The sequence below is a fragment of the Pleurodeles waltl genome, chromosome 6 (genome assembly GCF_031143425.1).
Source record: "Pleurodeles waltl isolate 20211129_DDA chromosome 6, aPleWal1.hap1.20221129, whole genome shotgun sequence".
NCBI lineage: Eukaryota > Metazoa > Chordata > Amphibia > Caudata > Salamandridae > Pleurodeles > Pleurodeles waltl.
Genome location: NC_090445.1, coordinates 446,933,805 through 446,957,907, shown reverse-complemented (window position 1 = coordinate 446,957,907; position 24,103 = coordinate 446,933,805). Strand labels below are relative to the sequence as shown.

Below are 24,103 nucleotides of genomic sequence, written 5' to 3'. Positions count from 1 at the left end.
TGTTGTTAATGGATGAGCGTGGGTGCGTGCGTGCATGTCTGTGTGTGAAAGAATGAGTCTGTGTGTGTGTGTGTTTGTGTGTGTGTGTATGTGTGTGCCACGCCCGCCCCCCTCCCTCCCAAAGCTGCCGGCCGCCACTGGGTCCCTATATGTATTTTTAATCTGCCTGGGACCGTAGAGAGGCCTCAAGGCCTCCCCTGCGTTTCCATTGCTTCATCAAGCATGGAGCTGCTTCAAGGAGCAGCTCCCTGCTTGCTGAAGCATTTCATCTCTGGCCCATGCATGTGTGCAGTGGACAGAGATGAAAGCTTCGGATTTTGACAGCAGGACCTACTTTACAAGTCCCGCTGACAAAACCCCAAGTATTTGCTGTGGCTTGGCTGCAGCTGCAAAGCTGCAACCAAGCCACAGAAAACAGCTATGCCCCGGGGGTGGACTGCCTGGACATAGCAGGAGCCAGTCCTGGGGGTTGCGGTCCCCAGGACCATCTCTGGCTCCATGAGGGGGGCCACGCAGCCTCCCTCCAATGTGAAAATAGTCCCAGGGGTAGTCCCCGGAGCTAATGGGGGTCCGAAACAGACCCCCTTTCCATTGTTTTCTGTTTGCACCGGGGGGTGGTGGTCCACAGGGTTTGTGGGGTCCTATAGTGGCCCTCTTTCTTTTTTTTTAAAGATTTGCCCTGGTGGTAGTGGCCCCCACGCATATATCTATTAGAAGCCCTGGAGAGTGGGGGTCCTTGGGAATTGGGGGTCACATATGGACCGCCTTTCTTTTTTTAAAAATTTGCCCCAGGAATGGTGGTCCCTGAGGCAAAAGGAGGGCCATAGGCCCCCCTGCAAATTATTTCTCAAACACCCCAGAGAGGTGGTGGTCCCCGAGGCAGCGGGAGGGGGTTGGGTGGCCCACCCCAAATATCATACCATCCCTGGGGAAGTGGCATTCCCCCGGGTAGCGGGGGGAAAGTGGCACCCCTGCATATACAGTATTGGCCACAGGGAGCTGGTTACCCCCAGGGCAGCTGGAGGGGGTCAGGAGGCCCCACCCGCATTTCTAAAAAAATGCCTCAGGACTTGGCAAACCCAGGGGCTTTATGATAACCAAGCACAGGAGATGGCGCTTAGTTTTGTTTTTCATTTTATGACGGATCCCACCACCAGAGCTAAGGGGTCAAGGTGTTCGTATCCTGACCCCTTATGTATTTTTTATTTTATTTTTCTGGGACTCGGATTCAGCTGAGTCCCAAGATGGCTGACAACACTTCTGTTGTTGAAGGGAGGGGTCACAAATCCTTCCTGTCCCTTTATAAACCTATTTTGATTGTTTTACATTTCTCAAAAACTACTGAACGGATTTACACCAAAAAGGGCTTTTTTTGGACCAAGAACTACTTTTCAGCCAAATTTGGTGTAATTCCGTCCAGTGGTTTTTGTGCTATTGCTGTTCAATTTTTCCTACGGGAATTAACACTGGAAAAGTTCTAAATTTTACCCCCCTTTATCTCGGCCCTCACTTGACTGATCACCTTGACATTTTCAAGACAGCAGCTGATGTGACTGTGAAACTTGTTTAGAAAATTTCATGAAGATTCGTCAAGCAGCACCAAAGATGTAGAAACTAGGTCTTAACTATAACTACTTTACAGTTAGTCCTGCGGAATTCCTGTGGGATTCCAACGGAACAGCAAATTGTAAAATAAAGCATTCTGGTTGGCCGAGCAAGCTTGTTTTCCTCATCAGAGTCTTGCTCCTGCAGGCGCTAAATGGTCCTGTGGGTGGTCACAGCGTGATTGGCTGAGCGCAACCTAAATAAAAATGTTGTGGCTGTCATTACATGACTCGGGGTCTTGGTTCCAGTGTCCTGCAAACTAAAAAAGAATAAAGGTATTAAGGGAAAAGGGGGGGGACCCTGGAGGTCAAAATGTTAAAAAATATTTGAGGTGCTGCAATCCTGTGGGTGTCGGATCGTCCTTCTGGACTCCTGCAGGATCGAGAAAACAATTTTTTTTTAAAGCTAGAATGTGGGGTAGGGGTCTGTGCGTGGTTGCCTCCTAATTGGGGTTGACTGCCTGCAGGAGGCTAGCCGCTTGAGGTTGAACACAAAGGGCCTAGTTACGAGTTTGGTGGACGGTCTGCCATGGTGGCGGTCCTTCGAATGGCACCTGTCTGACAGGCCTAGGACCGCCGTGTCAGGAGTTCTACATGGGGCTGGCGTGACTGGTGGGCGGAGGCATGGGGCAGTACAATGGAGCTACTGCTGGCCATGCACTCCTATCTGTCAGCACGATGGGCAGCCTGTTCCCCATGCACCATGCTGTGCAAAGGACAGGCATGGTACAAGGTTATAATTTCAATTGGCAATGACAGACCCTGTAAGTCCCTAGTAGATAACAGGGGAAGGGGGATTCAAACTGTCTATAAGCCCCTAGTATATAACAGGAAGTTTAGAGGCCCAGTAGATTTCCTGCACTGAGTGTGCATTGCTGAGTTCCTGCTGCCATTTTTAAAGGCAGCCCTGCCTTGCAGACTGGTGGGTGGAGGCATGGGGCAGTACAATGGAGCTACTGCTGGACGTGCACTCCTACATATCAGCACGATGGGCGGCCTGTTCCCCATGCACCATGCTGTGCACAGGACAGGCATGGTACAATGTTACAATTTCAATTGACAATGACAGACCCTGTAAGTCCCTAGTAGATAACAGGGCAAGGGGGATTCAAACTATCTATAAGCCCATAGTATATAACAGGATGTTTAGAGGCCCAGTAGATTTCCTGCACTTGATGTGCATTGCTGAGTGCCTGCTGTCATTTTGAAAGGCAGCCTTGACTTGCAGACGGTCTTTAAAATGTAAAATGCATGCACATTTGACTTTGTAATTAAAGGTACTTCCAAAGTATTAATCTGCCTTATTTTCACAAATAAGTTACCCCCAAGGTCTCCCCTAGTTGCTCCTGGGGTAGGGTGCCATGTAACTGTATGCAGGGACATTATAAAAGTTGTTTTATACGCCCTGGAGACAGAAAACTGCATCTTTAATTTCCTTCATTGTAGAAAGGCAGCCCCATTGGATGTAAATGAGATATTTTTTATAAGCCTAAATATTGCTAGGAAAAAGATAATAATACCATGAGAGGACTCAAATGAATGGTAATGATAAATGAAACAATTTGCAATTGTTGAAATATCATAACTTGTACAGAGCAGGTGTTATGAGACTTTATTTACTCTAAGCCAAATTCCAGCCTGCTAGTGGTCTCTCCTGATTGGTCAGCCCTACCAGGATTAGTCCGGCTGCGTTGATGAGGTGATAAGTGGCTTGCACAGAGCAGAGGTTATCTGATGGGGGAAGAAGGCAGATAGTTAAGTTAGACCAGGAAGGGAGCTGGGTGGAACAAGCTGAGCCTTCAAAAGGATACCAGTCAGAAAGGAATGCAGCAGGGCTGTACTCTCACCCCTGTATCCAACAGATAGATGGTAGGCTTATGAAAGGAATTTGCAGATGTGCAAAGGGGGATTTAATGGAAATCAGGTACACTTGGGAGTTGAACTAGCCAGCTCTTGCTCCTTTGGAGGAACTTTCTCCATCTTGGAATGTTAAAGTACAGTGCTTTATGGGACAAGAAGATGCCACACTTTGGAGGAAGTTGTCATACTTCTGGGGGGGCACCCTGCAGCTCATCAGACTAGGATGCCCACTGACTGTCCCCCAAGATGAATGAATAAGAGTGGCTGATCTGTATTGGAATTCAGATCTGCTGCCTGACACCATAACATAACATAACATGTGTATTTGTAAAGCGCACGTCCACCCGCAGGCATCTTGGCGCTGAATAACAGATGTTTATTGCCCACAAGAAGAAGAAGGACTGAACCGCTCTCAAACCACCGGCCAGCCCACTTAAGGACTGCACCTGTTGCACACTGGAACCACAGCTCAAAGGACTTCACCATGCTTCAAAAAGGGCTCAGGAGTAGACTCCCTGAAGCAACAGGTTAAAAGAGCTTCCCTGCCCCGAATTCCACAAAAGGCCCCAGCCTGGAGTGCGTCCAGTGGACTTGCAAGGATTTGGTCAGGTGCATTGTGGTAATTGCAGACCCATTATGACTTTCCCACTGGGCTGACGGGAGGAAACGTCAGCCCAGTGGGAAAGTGGCAGCAGCATTGTCACTGGCTTGTAACTGAGCCAGCGGCAATGCTGCCGCCCGCAGCGGACAGCAGACAGTGCGCATTACAAGGGTGTTGGGTAGAAAGACCCCTCCACCGCCCATGCCACAGGACCTGGAACTATTTTGAGGGGGAGGGGAAGCATGTGATCCCTTTCCCTGGGCTGATTTAGGCCCCGTCGACCCCATCCCTCAGGACCCAGCAGCATTTTTAGGGGGATGGAGCCACTTGTGGGCCTCTCCTCCCTGGGTTGATTTCTACCCCAGACAACGCAGCCCCTAGGTCCCAGCAGCATTTTGAAGGGCAAAGAGGGCCATGCGGCCCCCACCCGGGCCTATTTCAGGCCTGGGAATCCCATTGCAACACCTAGTGTTATTTTCAGGGGAAGAAGGGCCATGCATCCCCTTCCTTGAGGCAATTTCGGCTCTGTGGACCTCATCCCCAGGGCCCAGCAGCATTCTCAAGGGGAGGGAGGCATGTGGACCATCTCTCCGGGCTGATTTCAGCCCTAGGATCCAATGCCCCAGTGCTTGGTGCAAAAGTTGGGTGCCCTGGTGCAGCAAGAGCCAGCATTGCTCCTGCCCACAAAGAGCATCTAATAATGCTGCTCCTTGCGGGAGCGAGCAAAGTTTTCAACTGTTAACCCTCCTTGCTTCAGTGCGGGCAGGGAAGCAGATGAAAAGTCAGCTCCAAGCAGGCAGGAGCATTTTTTTAACTTAGGCATGCTGGGACAGACTTGGAGTTTGCTCTCGCTTGCCAGGAGATTTAAAAATGCTCCTGCCAGACAAGAGCAAATACAGGTTTCACTGCCTGTGCTGCTGTGGGCAGGGAAACTGCTTTGTCCCAGGGATGGGCTCTATGGAAGATAGCTTGAGAGCCTGCTCCCCGGTGCCTTGTGAGGCTTGGGGAGGAGGTGCAGCCCCTTCCCCATAAAAATAAATGTCCGCCCCCAGGGGTGGGCTTCTTGGGGCATCTAGAAACTCGGGGAGGGTGGCCACACAGCCCCCTCTTCTTTATGAACACAGCCCCAGGGGTAGGCTCCCTGGGGCTCATAATAATTAAATGCAACCTGGCTGCCATTTTTTTCAGATCCAGTAAGAGATTTGTCGGATCCCATTTTTGCAGTTTATTTTCTTTTCCAGCCCTCAGGTAGTCCCACTGGGCCCCCCATGGGGCCTAGAGGCCAGCGGATCCATAACCTGCACCCATATAACTTTTTTTAGAACTTCCTGTAATGGCGATCGGCAACATTTTTCTTGTGTAGCTGGCAGCCAGTCATCGCCCTCGCCCTCGTGGGAGTCTGTGTCCTGCGGGAGCGAAATGGCCCAAGGGAAATAAAGCTCCCTGGGCCAATCAGAATGCTTTGTTTTTAAACTGCTGCTCTCGCAACACTCTCTTTATACTCTCATGGACCCAATTGTTCAGAAATGGAATTATTATTATTATCCTTTAATTTCTCAACATATACTGAAAGGATATACACCAAATCACAAAAAGCACAATCCACGGAGCAATATCTAGCTTCCTGCTGAATTTGGTGTAATTCCATTCAGCAGGTTTTTTCTGTAGCCCTGACGAAATAAATCTATGGAAAATGCATAAGGATTTTCCATTATGAACCCCCAATTTTCTATACCACTAGTTGACGGATCACCCCGAAACTTTCCATGCACAAAGTCAAAATATAACAACTTTTGGGAATGTTTTGTGAAGATTTGTCAAATGATGCCAACGTTATAACAACACAAAAAATTCTCATATATATATATATATATATATATATATATATATATATATATATATATACATATATATATGCATTTTTTATATCTATATATCACCTGCTGGCAGTTGCTCTGTAGATAGTTATAGCTAGGATCTAGTTTTTTGTTTTGCTAATAACTTTGGCACTGTTAGACGAATCTTCCTAAAAAGATTTTTTAAAGTTTGCCACTCACTTCAGCTGCTGTGTGGAAAGTCTTGGGGTGATTCGTCAAGTGGGTGATGAGAAAAAGGGGAGTCTAAAAACACATTAAATCTCAGGGATTTTATACATAACCGCTGACGGAATTACACCAAATTTGGCAGAAAACTAGATCTTGGTCCAGGAAGATCTCTTTTTGCAATTTGTTTTAAATCTGTTCAGCAGTTTTGGAGTTAATAAAGAAAAAAGATTTATGTACATCTAGAGACACGGATCCGCGGACCCACGCACCAATAGCAATGCCATGAATGGATGGCCGCAACCTGAGGAAGAAGTTGCGGACGCCATTTTGTGAATCGGGACACGGTTCCAAGGAAGGGAAAATAAAAAAATAAATAGGATATAATGGGTAACGATAGAGGTATCCTGACCCCAGGGGACTGATAGAGTGATCTCCAAGGGACCCCTCAAATGCCCCAAAATGTTTTGGGGGGGCACGTAAGGATCTGCGGATCCTCTGCAGTGCTCAGGGCGGCCACCCTTATGAATCCGTGATGTATCCGCGGATCCGCACCCCAAGTACAAAAAAAAAATACATCCGCTCACAGACCCACAAAACCACTACCATACCCACTTACACATCCACTCACAGACCCACAATACCACTACGATTCCATCACGGACCCACACAGCCACTCACACACCCACCTGCACATTCATGCACCTACTTACACACCCACAAAAATATTCGCCCTGGACCCAACCCTCTATGTGCAGTGCTGATAAATAAAATTACCTTTGTAAAGCACTACAGTTACCCCCTAGTGCTGAGACTTGTGCAAGAAATAAAGGCAGACCTTGTTAAGCAGATTAAGTTAAAGAGGGGAAGAAGAAGGTTTTAAGTCTCTTGTGAAAGAACAGAAGCATATTGATGACACTGAGCTGAAACGAAAAAGTATTCCAAAGTCTGGCTGCGCAGAAGAAGAAAAGGGGGCCACCACATTAAGACATTGAGAACACTCCGTATGAGCAATCTACAAGAGAGTTTGAGAAGAAGGGTTAAAAATGCAAAAGATGTGGTAGTGAGTGATCTTCTTGTGCAGATGTGTAGAGCCTGGGTTAGTAAAGTACCACCGTAGTGGAGTACTGGAAACAGGAAGCGAGGTATGAACTATCCAATGATAAGAGATGGACTCAGTTTTCTTAGCTTAGCAGCTCCATGTTAAAAAACTAGCAGACTGTGTTACAGGTAGTTAGATGACACAAGGTAAAGGGTGTTTCCATAGGCCAGACATGAAAAATGGCAGCTTGTTAGACCATGCTACAGCCTACATATTGCAAGAATAGGTAGAGAAGAACAGAAGGCCTTTGTTAAGTGCATGCAGAAAGAACAAAGAAGCAACTTTTGTTGAGGTGAAAAGGGAAAATAGTGGTGTCAAACTAACAGCAAAGAATGGAAACAGAGGGACTTATTTACAGTTTGGCAACTACGGTACTCTGCCATAAACTTCGCAGAGTGATCTGTCTGCAGAACTAGTCACCGCCCCACTCTATATAGACTTGGGCAAACAATCATATTTCTGCCTCCAGAGGTTCGCTGCTTCTGCCAGCGGAAATCTTACATAGAAGGCCCCACAGACATAGGGTCATCAATGAAGGTACATTAGACTGCCAGCCCTATTTAGAGCGGACATTCTGGCGTGCTTTTTTCCTGTTCGGAATGCCAGGAAAAACATAAGAGTACTCAACATAAAATAAATGTGCCCCACTCCTTGGAGAAAGGACCCAGAATGCCATGGTCATTTGAATGTGTCTTACAAAAACAAACTCCCACTTGAGGAGTTTTTTTAAAGAACAAAACACTTCGCTCAGCGGCTGTATGAAACATGGTGGCCGCTTGGTAACTTAAAGTGCCTTGAAAGAAGCTTCTGTGGCGCTGACTCGTCTGAAGGCTTTAGGATTTCTGCCATGCTGACGGAGTACTGCCTCCCAAACTCAAAATAAACCACAGGATTAACTAGAGTTTAAAGTGTGAATCAGAATTTATCTAATCTGTCGACTAAACTGAGGGTCTAACATCAAAAGAGCCTGCCTCTTATTAGAATTAAGCCTAAAAGCAGTGCTTAATTTGTGCTTGTTGTTTCCGGTGCTGAGCACCGGCACTTATTTGTGAGGGCCGGAGCTTATTCTTATGCCTCAAGCATTTGCTACGAGCAAAAGACACATATGAGAAAGACGGAAGAAGGAAAAACTAAAAAGCGTCACAAAGGGAGAAAGTAGAAAGTTGCAGGATGACCTGAAGGGGCAGGGGTGGCAGTAAATGGATTGAAGAGGCCCGAGATGGCTTCAGGATTACGCTGCCTCGGTATTCAGGTCTAGCAGATTTAATTACAGCAGCAGTCTCGTGTTTAAGAGAAGGGCTTTGAGCACCGGCACCTCTTTATTTACAAATTAAGCACTGCCTAAAATAATCCTAGCCAACCAAAGAGATACAGAAATTATGCAGGATTGGAAATTACAAGACGGAAAAGCCCCGAGTCTTCCGACCTGACCAAAGTATATATGGACACATTTTTAAAAAAAAATTACGTCTCACGTCTTTCGGTCAAAGCATAGGGATTTATTGTTTTTCTGTAGTAAACACGTTACTCCAAAAGCCGTTCCCAAAATTTCAGTTACTTTCAAGCCATTAAAGCGTAAAATCTGCTCTCTCTGCCTACTGAGAAGAATTAACTATCATATATGGTTCAGTGCTATGGCAGCGGGGTTGCGGGAAGTAGTTTACACAAACACGCCCTGAAGGTATACGGAGGCACGTCCAAGGAGTGGCGGTGGAAATGCCAGCAGCCGGATCTGTGTCCGGACACAGCAGCTGGCACATGCTTTCATTGCCTTTAAAGAGAATGATGGAAATTACGTTGCAGGATCTTGTCTGCATTGCGGCAGTGCCATCTGGTGGGCACAGGAGGACAGTGGCAGTAAGTGATGTAGTGCCTTCTAAAAAGGGCAACTCTGGTGCTCATTTGACTCACCAGACCCGCCCTACCACTTTCTAGCCACAGAAGCCAGTGACATCCGCAGGTCAGCAGCACTCTTGACACTATCGGAAATCACAAAGGCTGTGACATAAACGGGTGGTCAGCAGTCCCATCCTGCCATCTACTGGAGAAAGAAGAGTAGTGCACTGGTGGATAGCAGTGTAGAGTCCGAAAGGACTCATTCCAGTGTGTTCACCAGCAACTCACTCACACCCATCCATCACAGGCGTCACCAGTCAGGTGGCCCTGCCAATAAAAGGGTCTGGGCGCATGTGCCCTGGGCCAGTTATACGAACCCAACCACTGTGTCTACGTCACCATTATAAGTAGCATGAGGCAGTGGCGTAGCGTGGATTGTCAGCACCCAGGGCAAGGCAAGTAATTTGCGCCCCCTAACCCGGGGCAAGGCAAGTAATTTGCGCCCCATAACCCGTGGATTTAGTCTCTTCCAAGATGTTGCGCCCGGTGCGGCCGCCCCCCCCTGCACCCCTCACGCTACGCCACTGGCATGAGGGCCTAGGCCCCCCCAACACCACAATGGCGATGAGTGAGTCTGACCCCACGTGGGCACTGGCAGCAACTCTATCGTCGTTCGTGGAGGGGGAAGAGTAGCCTTCGAATAAGACACCCCTACACCCACTGCCAGCACGATGAACACCGGCATCTGCCGGTAAGGCCCTTTCAGATGCCTACGTGTTGAAGCACCCGCAGTGCATTGCCAACCGGCCCTGCGGCGTGAGGCCAAGGGTCCCTACATGGAAAGGAAAGCTTCATGGCTAATACGCATATCCGACCAGTTGGCATTAAGCTTGCCCCCCCCCGGCAGTACCCGCGTGGGTGCAAGGAAGGACTGTGCCTGCAGGCAGAGGGCGAAGGGCTCACAAGGGAGAAGTGCAAGCAGCCCTGCATCTCACCAGGCCTAAAGCGGTGCAGCGGCCCGATAGAGACACTCAGGCTGCCGGCCAACAATCACGGCGTCTTCCGAAGAGAGGACGTCTTACTGTCTGCAGCGAAGCAGGATGAGAAAACTATCCCAGTGACCAAAGGGGGCATGCGCATGTCAGCATCTCTAACAGAAACACATCGAACGTATGGTGAGATGCCACCCGCAGGAGAGAGGAGCTGCTGCACCCGTAATCAATGTTGCAACCCCCAGGAGAGAAAGGCTTGCAGCACTGGGAAGGTTGCCATGGCCTCCACTGCGAATTCGGCTAGCTGGCCAATCTGAGGTATTCGCATGCCGGGTCTGGCCAGGACTGTCCTTGGAGAGGTGCAAGTTGCCCCAGCATTGCGTGGCTCCACACCAGCATTCCGAGTGGGCTATGGCATCAGAGAAGCACTGCAGTGGCTGTGAGGAATGAAATCACAGCACCACCTAGTGCCCGCTCTCCTGCAGTGCACCCAGCCCAGGAAACAACACTGCTGCATCAGAGAGAAGAGCAAGAGGACCGCATCCTCAGAAAGCTGCAGTGGCCTCCTGCTGTTGCCACAGCGTCACCTAGTGGTGGCTCACTGCAACGCACCAGGGCCCAGCCCAGGAAAGACTGCAAAGTAAAGAGGCCCCAGCAAAATATCGACTGTTTCGGGAAAGTTCAGGCCAGCTCTACCATCAAGTACAAGGAGATACCCTGCAGTGCCACACATACCTGCTGATCAGTGGTGGCAGTTTTCCCCCAGCAGGAAAATAAACTGCCCACTGAGGGCAAAGAGACTGTGAATTGTCTGTAACAACAGAATTGCCAAAAGTGTCTATGCAAACACTGCAGGCACTAACCTGGTGAACAGACACCATCACAGGCTGCACTAAGCAGAACACAACAGCCATTAGCACCAGCCTGCCCCAGCCAAGAAAGCTGTTAGGAGGACAGTACAGTGAACAAAGTGAAATCAAAGACAGCAAGCCCAGCTAGACAACTGGCAAGCCCTGAGCAGAACTGTGTGCGTACCCCCTCACGGTTGTCTGATGCCACCCCAGTTAGGAAGAAAGCACCGCACGCCAACCCTGCCAAGCAATTAGAGGCAGGAGCAAGTACTGTGACAGCGCAGTCTCGAGGCGCAATCACTGCGCCCTCGAGTGAAGACGCGAAGAAGGACACAGTGACCCTACAGCTCCGCAATCGGACCACCAAGAAGATCCCAGAATGGACCAGACCTGCAAGAGGTTTGAGAGGAGAGCGGAAAAAGTCCTACTGACAGGACTAATCCTGCGAGAGGCAGCGACAGAAGATGATGCACCGTCTGAGGTGCAGCACAAGCCAGCAAGATGTCCATGTGGCGCAACATGCAACCTGTGGCATAACGCCACACCAAGAAGGAAAGAAGAGAAGAATGTGGCATGAAGCCACAACATGAATGGTTGAAGAGAAAAAGAGTGTGACAGATCTGCCTTACAGAAGATCAAGAACACCATAGGTGTGCAAGAGGAAGGGAGAAGAGTGACAGGACTGGGGACTCATGCCAGCATAGGAGAGGGCATCCATCACCACATGCCAGCCACCGGGGTGAGCAGACGTCACTGGAGACAGGTCTGCGGGAGGACTGTAGGAAGTTGGCTCTGTATGTGCTATTTCAAAGTAAGGAATAGCATGCACAGAGTCCAAGGGTTCCCCTTAGAGGTAAAATAGTGGTAAAAATAGATAATACTAATGCTCTATTTTGTGGTAGTGTGGTCGAGCAGTAGGCTTATCCAAGGAGTAGTGTTAAGCATTTGTTGTACATACACATAGACAATAAATGAGGTACACACACTCAGAGACAAATCCAGCCAATAGGTTTTTGTATAGAAAAATATCTTTTCTTAGTTTATTTTAAGAACCACAGGTTCAAATTCTACATGTAATATCTCATTTGAAAGGTATTGCAGGTAAGTACTTTAGGAACTTTAAATCATAAAAATTGCATGTATACTTTTCAAGTTATTGACAAATAGCTGTTTTAAAAGTGGACACTTAGTGCAATTTTCACAGTTCCTAGGGGAGGTAAGTATTGGTTAGGTTAACCAGGTAAGTAAGACACTTACAGGGCTTAGTTCTTGGTCCAAGGTAGCCCACCGTTGGGGGTTCAGAGCAACCCCAAAGTCACCACACCAGCAGCTCAGGGCCGGTCAGGTGCAGAGTTCAACGTGGTGCCCAAAACACATAGGCTAGAATGGAGAGAAGGGGGTGCCCCGGTTCCGGTCTGCTTGCAGGTAAGTACCCGCGTCTTCGGAGGGCAGACCAGGGGGGTTTTGTAGGGCACCGGGGGGGACACAAGCCCACACAGAAATTTCACCCTCAGCAGCGCGGGGGCGGCCGGGTGCAGTGTAGAAACAAGCGTCGGGTTCGCAATGTTAGTCTATGAGAGATCTCGGGATCTCTTCAGCGCTGCAGGCAGGCAAGGGGGGGGTTCCTCGGGGAAACCTCCACTTGATCAAGGGAGAGGGACTCCTGGGGGTCACTCCTCCAGTGAAAGTCCGGTCCTTCAGGTCCTGGGGGCTGCGGGTGCAGGGTCTCTCCCAGGTGTCGGGACTTAGGATTCAAAGAGTCGCGGTCAGGGGAAGCCTCGGGATTCCCTCTGCAGGCGGCGCTGTGGGGGCTCAGGGGGGACAGGTTTTTGTACTCACAGTCTTAGAGTAGTCCTGGGGTCCCGCCTGAGGTGTCGGATCTCCACCAGCCGAGTCGGGGTCGCCGGGTGCAGTGTTGCAAGTCTCACGCTTCTTGCGGGGAGCTTGCAGGGTTCTTTAAAGCTGCTGGAAACAAAGTTGCAGCTTTTCTTGGAGCAGGTCCGCTGTCCTCGGGAGTTTCTTGTCTTTTCGAAGCAGGGGCAGTCCTCAGAGGATGTCGAGGTCGCTGGTCCCTTTGGAAGGCGTCGCTGAAGCAGGATCTTTGGAAGGCAGGAGACAGGCCGGTGAGTTTCTGGAGCCAAGGCAGTTGTCGTCTTCTGGTCTTCCGCTGCAGGGGTTTTCAGCTGGGCAGTCCTTCTTCTTGTAGTTGCAGGAATCTAATTTTCTAGGGTTTAGGGTAGCCCTTAAATACTAAATTTAAGGGCGTGTTTAGGTCTGGGGGGTTAGTAGCCAATGGCTACTAGCCCTGAGGGTGGGTACACCCTCTTTGTGCCTCCTCCCAAGGGGAGGGGGTCACAATCCTAACCCTATTGGGGGAATCCTCCATCTGCAAGATGGAGGATTTCTAAAAGTTAGAGTCACTTCAGCTCAGGACACCTTAGGGGCTGTCCTGACTGGCCAGTGACTCCTCCTTGTTTTTCTCATTATTTTCTCCGGCCTTGCCGCCAAAAGTGGGGCCTGGCCGGAGGGGGCGGGCAACTCCACTAGCTGGAGTGTCCTGCTGGGTTGGCACAAAGGAGGTGAGCCTTTGAGGCTCACCGCCAGGTGTGACAATTCCTGCCTGGGAGAGGTGTTAGCATCTCCACCCAGTGCAGGCTTTGTTACTGGCCTCAGAGTGACAAAGGCACTCTCCCCATGGGGCCAGCAACATGTCTCGGTTTGTGGCAGGCTGCTAAAACTAGTCAGCCTACACAGATAGTCGGTTAAGTTTCAGGGGGCACCTCTAAGGTGCCCTCTGGGGTGTATTTTACAATAAAATGTACACTGGCATCAGTGTGCATTTATTGTGCTGAGAAGTTTGATACCAAACTTCCCAGCTTTCAGTGTAGCCATTATGGTGCTGTGGAGTTCGTGTTTGACAGACTCCCAGACCATATACTCTTATGGCTACCCTGCACTTACAATGTCTAAGGTCTTGTTTAGACACTGTAGGGGTACCATGCTCATGCACTGGTACCCTCACCTATGGTATAGTGCACCCTGCCTTAGGGCTGTAAGGCCTGCTAGAGGGGTGTCTTACCTATACTGCATAGGCAGTGAGAGGCTGGCATGGCACCCTGAGGGGAGTGCCATGTCGACTTACTCGTTTTGTCCTCACTAGCACACACAAGCTGGCAAGCAGTGTGTCTGTGCTGAGTGAGAGGTCTCCAGGGTGGCATAAGACATGCTGCAGCCCTTAGAGACCTTCCTTGGCATCAGGGCCCTTGGTACTAGAAGTACCAGTTACAAGGGACTTATCTGGATGCCAGGGTCTGCCAATTGTGGATACAAAAGTACAGGTTAGGGAAAGAACACTGGTGCTGGGGCCTGGTTAGCAGGCCTCAGCACACTTTCAATTGTAAACATAGCATCAGCAAAGGCAAAAAGTCAGGGGGCAACCATGCCAAGGAGGCATTTCCTTACAAGGACCAACTGTAAGCCACCAGCATGCGTGAACCACGTCCAGGCCCCAGCGAAACTGTCCTGCCACCTGTCACCGGCTGCTTGACATTAATGGCATCCCTGCTGCCAACTGCACACGTCGTGCAAGAAACGCATGTGGCCGCAAAATCCCTCAAGTCATCCCTTCTCCAAGAACAACACCGCCACCTGTTGATCTGAACAAACAGAGGGTAAGATCATCATTCTTACCAGGTGCATCACCCAAACTACCTAAGCAACACAGCACCACCAGAGAGGAGTCAAAGTCAGCAACACGACCAGAAGTTGACAAGGCATCCCTGGCACTGTGGGAGGTGGACCACCCATAAACCTGCCGTGAGCCTCTGTGAACCGGACACCTGCTTACGAGAGCATACCCGATCATTAGGGGCATCCACCCTTGGGGTTGCACAAGGCTTGGATGTGGCCCTTTTTGGAGTTGCGCAGTGACCTCCTTGGCCCAGCCTACCAATGGCCTGCACATCCCATGCGGCCCCGTGGCAATCCAGGGGCAAGAGCCTCAAAGGAATTCCACTGAGAGAGGAATCCCGCTTAGAGAGATGTGTCTGAGGCAGCTCCACGACAGGCACCGGGAAGCACTGAGGTCACGGACGTAGATTGGTCACCCAAAAGTTATTGCACAAAGGCTAGAGCACCTGAGCCTGATGGACAGAGCACGTAAACCCTGTGACAACTACCCTTGTGGCTCCAAGAACGACTTGGATGTGGTCCTGTTGGGAGTACCTCAGTGATGCCTCTGCTTGGCCTGCGATCGGCCCGGTGCAGTCCACACAGTCCCATGGCAGCCTGCCAAAGGGCCTCGAGGAGACTCCTGTACGATGGAGTTCTAGCACGAGAGGGAAGCCTGAAGCTGCTCTACCAGCGGACGTTATGACAAACCAAGGTCTTAAAGGATGATGCCTTTTCATCCAGGTCATCCTCAGTCTATGGAGGTGTGCTATTCCTGGTGCCTGAGTGCCTTCCCAGAGATCTTTGAAGTGGAATCGCCGCTGCTCCTGCTGCACCCGCATAAAAATGTGTAAATAGACTACAACACAGCGAGCCCAGGCGGAACAGAACCAACAGTCCCCAAGTGAACTGTAGTGTTGTGGACAGGCGACTGTTGTATTTAGACTTCATCTACACTGCCATTTATGTCCAGAGCAGTCTGGTTATATGACGGAGGCCTGCCATGATACCAAGTGCCCCAGCTGTACATGTTTCATGCAGCATGTCTGGTGGACCACCTTGAGAGACTCAGGCCCTCATTATGAGTTTGGCAGTCACCAGATCGCCAAGCCAGACCACTATATTATGACCATGGCGGCATACCCATCGGAACACAGCCAATACACCGCCAGTGCAGACGGACCGCTGCAGACGGCAGAAGGCATCTCTGGGTTGGCGGGGAGCATGTACCCGCCGAACGTATTGTGAGGTTGCACAGCACCAAGATTTCTGGCGCGGTTGCAGCACCACCAAAACCCTGGTGGAAACAAAGAGTATAAAAGGGAAACCTCACCTTCAGGAAGACAGACACGTCCTCAGCTGCCATGGAACTCGAACTTGAAGTCTTCTGAATTTTCCTGCTGGCCATACAACTCCAGAACCAGCGACAGCGATGAAGAAATCCATAAGTACACCCGCCTAGCACACACTGGAGGGAAGGTCATTATTACACACCCACATACAACACACACAGACGGCAAGGATACTGATGGCCACACACACACACGTAAACAAACACCCGTACCAACACACACACACAAACACACCTACATACACACACACAAACATTACACACCACAGCCAACATACACATGCCATACACACAGCACACCGCACGCACACCACTGTCCCCTACAAAACATACAAACACAACACCACCGAGTCACACAATGACAACACATACATGTGAAAGGAAAGGCAAGACAAGTTTGTTTACGTTGACACAAAAGCTGCTGTGGTGCAGATGTATTCAAAATCATAAAAATATATAAAAGAATGAATCAATTATTTACAACACAGGCCTACTGGCCAGTCTAAATTCTAGTAGTGTCCCAGGAACACTGGTCAGGGGTAAAGGCTCCAACTTGACTCCTGACTGCAAAGTGGCCTCCACAGGAGCATCAATGGGGCACACAGGCACCTGATGGGTGACAGGAGGGTGGCGAGGGTGGGGACTTAGGATTGGTCGGTGGGTCCTTAAGTTGGGGTTTTGGCTTGGGGTGGGTTTGAGTTTCTGTTTTTGGAGAGGGGCTCTGGACTTTGACTTGGGAGGGGTGACCTTGGGTTTGGGGGGGCTCAGATGTTGCAGGAGGAGGGGCAGTACATGGAGGGGCTTTAGAGGACAGGAAGGTAGAAGGACCGGGCTTATGGAGGGAAACAGGGGGCTTGGGGAAAGTATGGCCTGATTCAGTGGGAGGGAAAAGGGCAGACTCTTGGAGGAATAATTTTTTAGGGACACAATTCTGGTTGTGGGAAAAGTGTTTGGGAGTGGAGGGAGAGGAAATGGTTGTGAGGTGTGCCATTGGATGTGCCTTGAGTGCAGGTGCCTGGGTGGAAGTCATGTGTGTGCTGGGTGTGTGTTGGATGGGTGAGTGTAGGCGTTTAGGTGTTTTGGGAGGAGGGGGGAGGAGATGCAGGGAGAAGCCAAGGTGGATGTGTGAGTGTCTGTTGGGGTGGTGCCTGCAGGTAAGATGGATGTGCTGCATGTGGGGGTGTCGGTAGTCATGGTGAGTGCACCTGTGGTGAATGGGGTGGATGTATGCGGGTCTGCTGTCGTGGTGACGGTGGGTCCGAGGTTACTTGTGGCTGGATCCGGGACTGTTGATGTGCTGATTGCAGGTGTGAGTGGTAAAATGTCTGTGAAGGAGGAGGTGGTGGGGGAGTCAGTGTAGGGTGTGAATGTTGTTGTGCCTGCATGTGTATGTTGACTGTGTGGATGCCGGCGGTGGGTATTGTGGTGCCTGTGTTTGTCCTTGCGAACCGTGTCTGTTGTCGTGGATGAATACTGGTCTGACTGTGTGCTTTGGATGGATGTGTGGAGAGTTTCACTGAGGCTGGTGGAGGGAACAGCACTACACTCACATATAGAGTGTGTCGAGTGTCAACCAGACATGGGGATAGTCACATCAAATGTCACTGTCATCATGTTATTGGCACTAAAAACTAGATAGAACCAGACATGACCAATAACACCTATAGTCGATGTGTAGCTACCAATGGGATACACCTCACCTACCAACTGCTATTCATGCATAACCCACACAAGGCCAAATAATAAAGAGATCTACGTCTTTACTCACCCCCTTGTGGCTGCTGTGCTGCCCTCAAACGCCCATCCATCTCAGGATAGGCCACTGCCATAATGCGGGCCATTAGGGGGTCAGGGTCTGACAGGCACCCCACCCTCGTTTGGAGGCCGTCCCCAGCTGGGCCACTGCGGTCTTCCGGGCCCAGCATCTCAGGTCGGCTATGGAACCCCAGGGTCCGCACTTGCTTGTCAATGGCATGCCAGATCCCTTTCTGTTGATGGATGCTGACCTGCAGGGGACACACAGATAGAAGAGAGAGTCATGTAGAGTGGCATCACAGCAACAGCATTGATCTTCACACATCAAACATTTCTCATACACACGCATACGTTTGTCAACGGCACAAACACCCTCACTCCTGTGCTACAAGCAGACATCCAATTCATGCGTGCCGTCACATAGCCTTCCAACCTCACAAGTAACACATTTTGACAGGACAGTTACATTGGATTTACCTGCTGCTCTGGTGCCCCAAACAACCGTCCATACAGGGGTGGGACCTCATCGACCAGCTTGTCCAGTTCTTCAGGTGTGAAGGCAGGGGCCCTCTCTCCTGCAGGACGTGGCTTTATGGCTCCAAGAGACAGAACACAGCAGCTCAAGCAGTGGAGGTCTTGCATGCACGAGTGCCAGGAGTCAAGTGAGATAGGCAGCAGAAAATGGCAGTCACGGCTGCCGCATAAAACACCATCGGCGGTGATCATCATTGGCCCCAGTCTCCCATAGACAACAATGTTATCCAATGTGGAGCTGCGTGGGGGTTGCGATGGCTTCCCACCATGATATCTAACGTCGATGGAATGAGCTCACTTCCATCTGTCCTGTGCATACAGGACAGGCAGCTGACATTTTACATGTAGTTAGTGTATTGAAAGTGAATTTTAAGTGCGTCATGGATGATTAATGAAGATGAGTGTGTTGGTTAAGAATGTTTGCACATCAAACATGGGTGCACACATGTGACATATATGGACAGTGTAGGTAGATGTAGTTATGACTATGACAGGTCATGTGCAGTTCAATGCTGCCTCATAGATGCATTTATCATAGCTGTAAGTGTGAAGTTGAAATGAAGGTGATAACCTGGGAGACAAGGCAGTTGATACATGGAAGTTACACATATGTCATGTGCCGCAACCAGTTTGCCGGGCCTTTGAACTGATGTCGGGGATGGCATCTGGTATATGTATATATTAGCATTCTCCCCACTGTACTATACTGTGCATCAAGTATTGAGCCAGTTGGCATGTGAACTGTTAATATTAACTTGTGCCTTTCCCCTCTCCCATTCCTCGATACCGTGCAATGTTGCAAATGAGACGTCCACTGGTGTGCCAGCTCCTAGTCGAGCTTGCTACAATGGAGGAGCACCACATAACCGTGACCTATTGTCTGAACCGTCAGACCATCCGGGAAATGTGTACCATATTGGAGCTAGATCTGTTGTCTGTCATCCGCAACCCCTATGCCATCCCTCCTACTGCACAAGTCCCATCAGTGCTGCATTTACTTGCCTCAGGATCATTTCAGTTACAGTGGGCTTGCCTGCAGGAATGTCACAGCTGATGTTCAGTGTAGTGTTGTAGGATGTACTCTGTGCCTAGTTTTACGTGCAGGTGTTCAAATGTGGAGTGGGAATGGCAGATATACAAGGGTAGGGAGTGATGTATTGTTGGAGTTCTAGTGCTTGCGACAGTGGTAGATATCCATGCACTGGGATGGGCTTTGTGGTGTAAGTGGGGTGGTGCGGCATGGAAGGAGGGCATTGGGTTAAGGGGGGGAGAGGTGCACACTGGGGCACATTGGCGGGTGATAGGGTGGTGGGAATGCGTGCTGTACAGGAGTCGTTGGTGCCAGGGGAGTGTTGGTCATTTACCCGAGTCCAGTCCTCCAGGTATTCCCATTAAGCCTTCTGGGTGCAATATGGCCAAGACCTTCTCCTCCCATGATGTGAACTCGGGTGGAGGTAGTGGGGGCCCACCACCAGTGTTATTGATGGCAATGTGATGTTGTGCTGCCATGGAACGCATCTTCCCCCCAAGGTCATTCCACCTCTTTCTGATATCCTCCGCTGTGCGTGGATGGTTGCCCATTTAATTTACCCTGCCGACGATACTCTGCCATAACTCCATCTTCCTGACAATGGGTGTTTGCCGGACCTGTGCTCCCAACAGCTGTGGCTCTATCCTGTCAATTTCATCGACCATCATCTGTGAAGCGTGGGTGCTTTTGACGTGCTATAGTGGATATGCTGTGGATGGTGGTGTGTGGTGTGTGCAAGGGTGCGGTGTGTGGTGGTTGGTGAAGTGGGGGTGTTTAGTCATGTGTGCTGGTAGCATGAGGTGTTTGTGTGCAGTTGCGACGTGTGTATTATGTAGCAGGTGCAGGTGTGTGGTGTGTGATTCGTGTACAGTGTCATGGTGCCTTTGCTATCCAAGTGCTGCGTCCTCCGTTTGTGTGCTCTTCACTCTCTGTGTCAATTTTTCTGGTTGCAAAGGATTGTGGAGGGGTGTGGGGGGGTGTTTTATAGTGTAGTGATCAGTTGTGTGTGGTATGTGTATGTGTGTCAGTTGGGGGGTATTGGCACTGTCCAATAAGGTGCTGTGGTCTGACAGGGTTGGGTTTTCGATTGCAGCGGTTCAGACTGCCAATGGATTGCCACTGTGCATAGACCGCTGTGCTCATTTGTGGGTCGTAATATGGAGGCCAGGATATTGCCGGTTTGGCGGTGCTGGTGGTGGAACTGCCTCTCTCCCGCCCTCGGTCAGGCCAGTGATCTCGGATTTGTGGGTGTTTTTGAGCGGTCTTTAGTTTGTGACTCATAATATGGCAGTCGTGGTACTTCTGATAAGACCACCAAACTCGTAATGAACACTTCAATGTTTATTTTATTGTTTATGTTTCTCTCCCACAGGTTGGACTTGGTTGTTTCTTTGAAATAAAGTTTGGGAGGGATGTAGAGTCCGGCTGGACTCATTCTAGTGTTTCCGCCAGGCACTCTGCTGAGGGCTGGCTTCCACACTCACCCCAAACCCGTCCATCACAGGCGTCACCAGCCAGGTGACCCTGCCAATAAAAGCGGCCAGTTATATGAACATAAACACTGTGTCTGCGTCACCTTTATTAGTAGCATGAGGGCCTAGGGCCCCCAACACCACAAGCAGGTCTGCCATGCTCTCTGATAGGGAAAAGTAGAACATGAACGAGAAAGGGCGTTGCAGCCTCTAGTCTCCTTTAGCCAATGCGCAGATGACAGTGGGGCCTATCTAAACCTGGCCCCACACCTAATTTTATCTCTAAATTTAAATCCTCACTTTTGAGCATTCACAAATTCATGAAACAAAAGTACTTCAAATGCAATGCGCTGACTGATGATTGAATTTCTTGTAACAGCCAGACCTGACCCAGCTACTGGCCCTCTTCGGCCTGAATCTCTAATAATGGCAGTATTACCAAAAGCAGGCCACTTCTGCTAAATCCCAGGGTTTCCTACTGAACTATAATCAAAAACCTTAGAATTAACATGTAAACTATGGGTAGGTCATCAAGGATCCACCTGCACAAACATGAGAAGTTCAAGCACATTCTCTCCCTTCCAGCATTTAAAGCTGGCAGTGGAGGCTGAGGCTAAGGTAATCTCTCACCTCAACTACGGCTCTCCCTTCTTTTTAGTCTACCACAAAATAAACAAGCCCCTTTCTGAGCAGTACTTCATGCTACGGCTAGATTCCTGAAGAAAATGGAACGCATTACCACTGCACTTGCGTACTTGGATAGCTACCAAATGAAGCACAATGAGAAATTCCTGCCTCACTTTTAAAATCCTTAACTTCTAAACCCCTAAATACCTCACCGAAACTTTCCTTCTCTGTAGGATCTCCCCCCCTCCACTGCACAGACAGAAGATCACTCATCATTCCTCATTTCAGGAAAAAGGACACACTTCAAAGATCTTCCTCCAGCATGCTAAGTAACTGGAATTATGTGCAGGGGCGTAGCTTGGTCAGTAAGATTGGGAGGAGGAGGGGTTTGAACTTCAGATTTCCCAGCAATCACGCTGGCACATAATGTTGAAATACATTATGTGACAAGAATGGCGCACACAAGGGGTTTAGGGGCAGCATAAAGGAAGAGGAATGCAGATTGGTAGAGGATCTAACTGGAAGAAAGCACATTATTTTGTGAAATAACCATCATTTTTTAAGTATTCCCAAACAGAGTGAGGGAGAAAGTATGTGTGCATTTTGTTTGCGTGAAAAATTGCTGATGAAATCCAACAGACACCTCACCATACCTGACTAAAAGTCCCTGTGCCCAACTATTTATCACAAACTCCCTCGCCCCTGATTATGTGACAAGGTTGACTAAATTATGCGTCAAGAAAAGGCACATTATGCAACATAATGTGGCACATTTTTTTAGGGTATTACCTTAATATTTTGTAATTTTTGTATATGGTAATACTGTCTGGGCACATATTTCACCGCGTTAGTACCAGTTTAACAAAGAAATATGGGAATAAGCAACTCAACGATAACCAGTTAACATTTGCAAAGGGACTTTCAATGCACGCAAGCATGTGTCGCCACACTTTCAATAACTTTCGATCCATTTGAGCTCGAAACAAAGGGTCATATTTACAAGCCCCTAGCGCCACCTTGCGCAGCCGGGTGGCTTTTCCCCCCACACCGTATTTACAAAATGGTGAAATGCTTACATTGCGTCCCCTTGCAAACTCTTGCACCATATTATGCCTGTGTCATTTAGAATGTATGCAGGGGTGTGTGTTCCGATGCAGGGTGGCCTGAAAAAATGGGGTAGTGAAATTCACATTTCACTGCGTCATTTTTTCCAGCATTTTCAATGCCTGCTCAGAGCAGGCGTTAAAATTATGCACTCATTTTAATCAATGGGCCTCTCTGTGCTTTGCTGCAGTAGTGTCAGAATTTTGTATGCTAGTGCAGCAAAGCACAACAGTAACGTCAAATATTTTGATGCTATTGTGCTAACAACCAACATGGTGTGCCGTATTGTAAATACAGTACAACCATGGTGTCGTTAGGTGGGGCTGGGGCGACGCAAGAAAAGTGGCGCATCGGGACCGATGCGTCACTTTCTTGTAAATATGCCCCAACATGGTTTTGTTAACATCTCTAGTTTATGCAGCAGTTGATGGATTATGTGGTCAATGCCGCAAATCCATAATTATGGTAGAAAAGCTGCAGCTGCGCAATCGCATAATTCTAGTGGCCCCGACCATATTTAACTGATTGTACTATTTTGGTATTCTGCCAGCCAAACCTTAGCTCTTCCTCTGCTAGTCGCCTACACTTTAGCATACAATACTGGGCCCTCCGATGTTTCTGTTGCTCACCAACTACTCCTTCTTCACCAATATGCTACCATTTCTTTGCTATCTGTGTATTTATGCTGGATCGAGCCGAACTTGATTCTCTGTTTGTTCAAAACCATCATTCCGACTGCATACTTAGATGTCTTGCTCTAATTATGTATGGATTCCAAGCGTAGTATTCCCCGTGTAATCGCCTAACAAACGTTCCTATTACAAGCAGTCTATTTCACAATGCTGTCAGTCAACGCGTGCTTGACCTTGCCAGGTGTTCTCATACATCAGCCCAGTACTGCACTCTTGATCCAATTTTGTGTAGTTTGCCTACATTAGACAACCATAAATAAAATATTAAGTTTTACAGCGAGACCTGGAGGACAGAAAAGAACTAACTAATCTGACATGTGCAGTACAATTAGGGCTCCAGGTTTTATGGTATGTATATTTTTTACATTTTCATTTGTACGGACTCATATTTATTTTCTGCTCATTTATCTATATTTATCCATATATATTTTATTTTAGTGTAAAAATGAAACTGCAGTGGATATATTCCCACTTCTATTAAACCAACAAATGTTAACACATGTTTGAACGTCTAGTGCGTTTGAGCCATTTACAATCCTATACATTCATCTAAAATCATTTGCACTGTAGAACAGATTAAACAGCTGCCCTGCTGCAGTTATTAGTAGGAAATATTTCTTCCTTGTTTAACGCTGCTACCTTTCTGTATGCACAGCTACTGACCTGACATGTATGAATGACAGTAGTGGGAATTCTGCAGAGGAAAACCTATTTTTTTGTATTTTTCCATATTTAAAAATAAATATAGACAGAAAAATAGATTCTTTTCTGTCTGCATTTATCTGTAACAATCAGTAAAAATTGAAAACTGGGAGACCTAATTACAAGTCAGCATTCCCACAGGACATTCTACCGGGAGAGGTTGGAAAGGACATTGCGGATTCAGATTCACCATGTGCTAGAAAGGGTATTCACCGTGAGTGGAAAGGGTGTACTCTCTGGTTTTTAGTCAGCAGTCATGCACATCATATTCACTGAGTT

At 48.8% G+C, this 24,103-nt stretch overlaps 1 protein-coding gene across 1 annotated transcript in view; it reads right to left on the bottom strand.

The window, feature by feature from the left end:
- The window catches only part of CDK18 (cyclin dependent kinase 18), a 495,791-nt gene that overhangs the window by 124,876 nt on the left and 346,812 nt on the right, over positions 1-24,103 (bottom strand). The window lies entirely within an intron of this gene.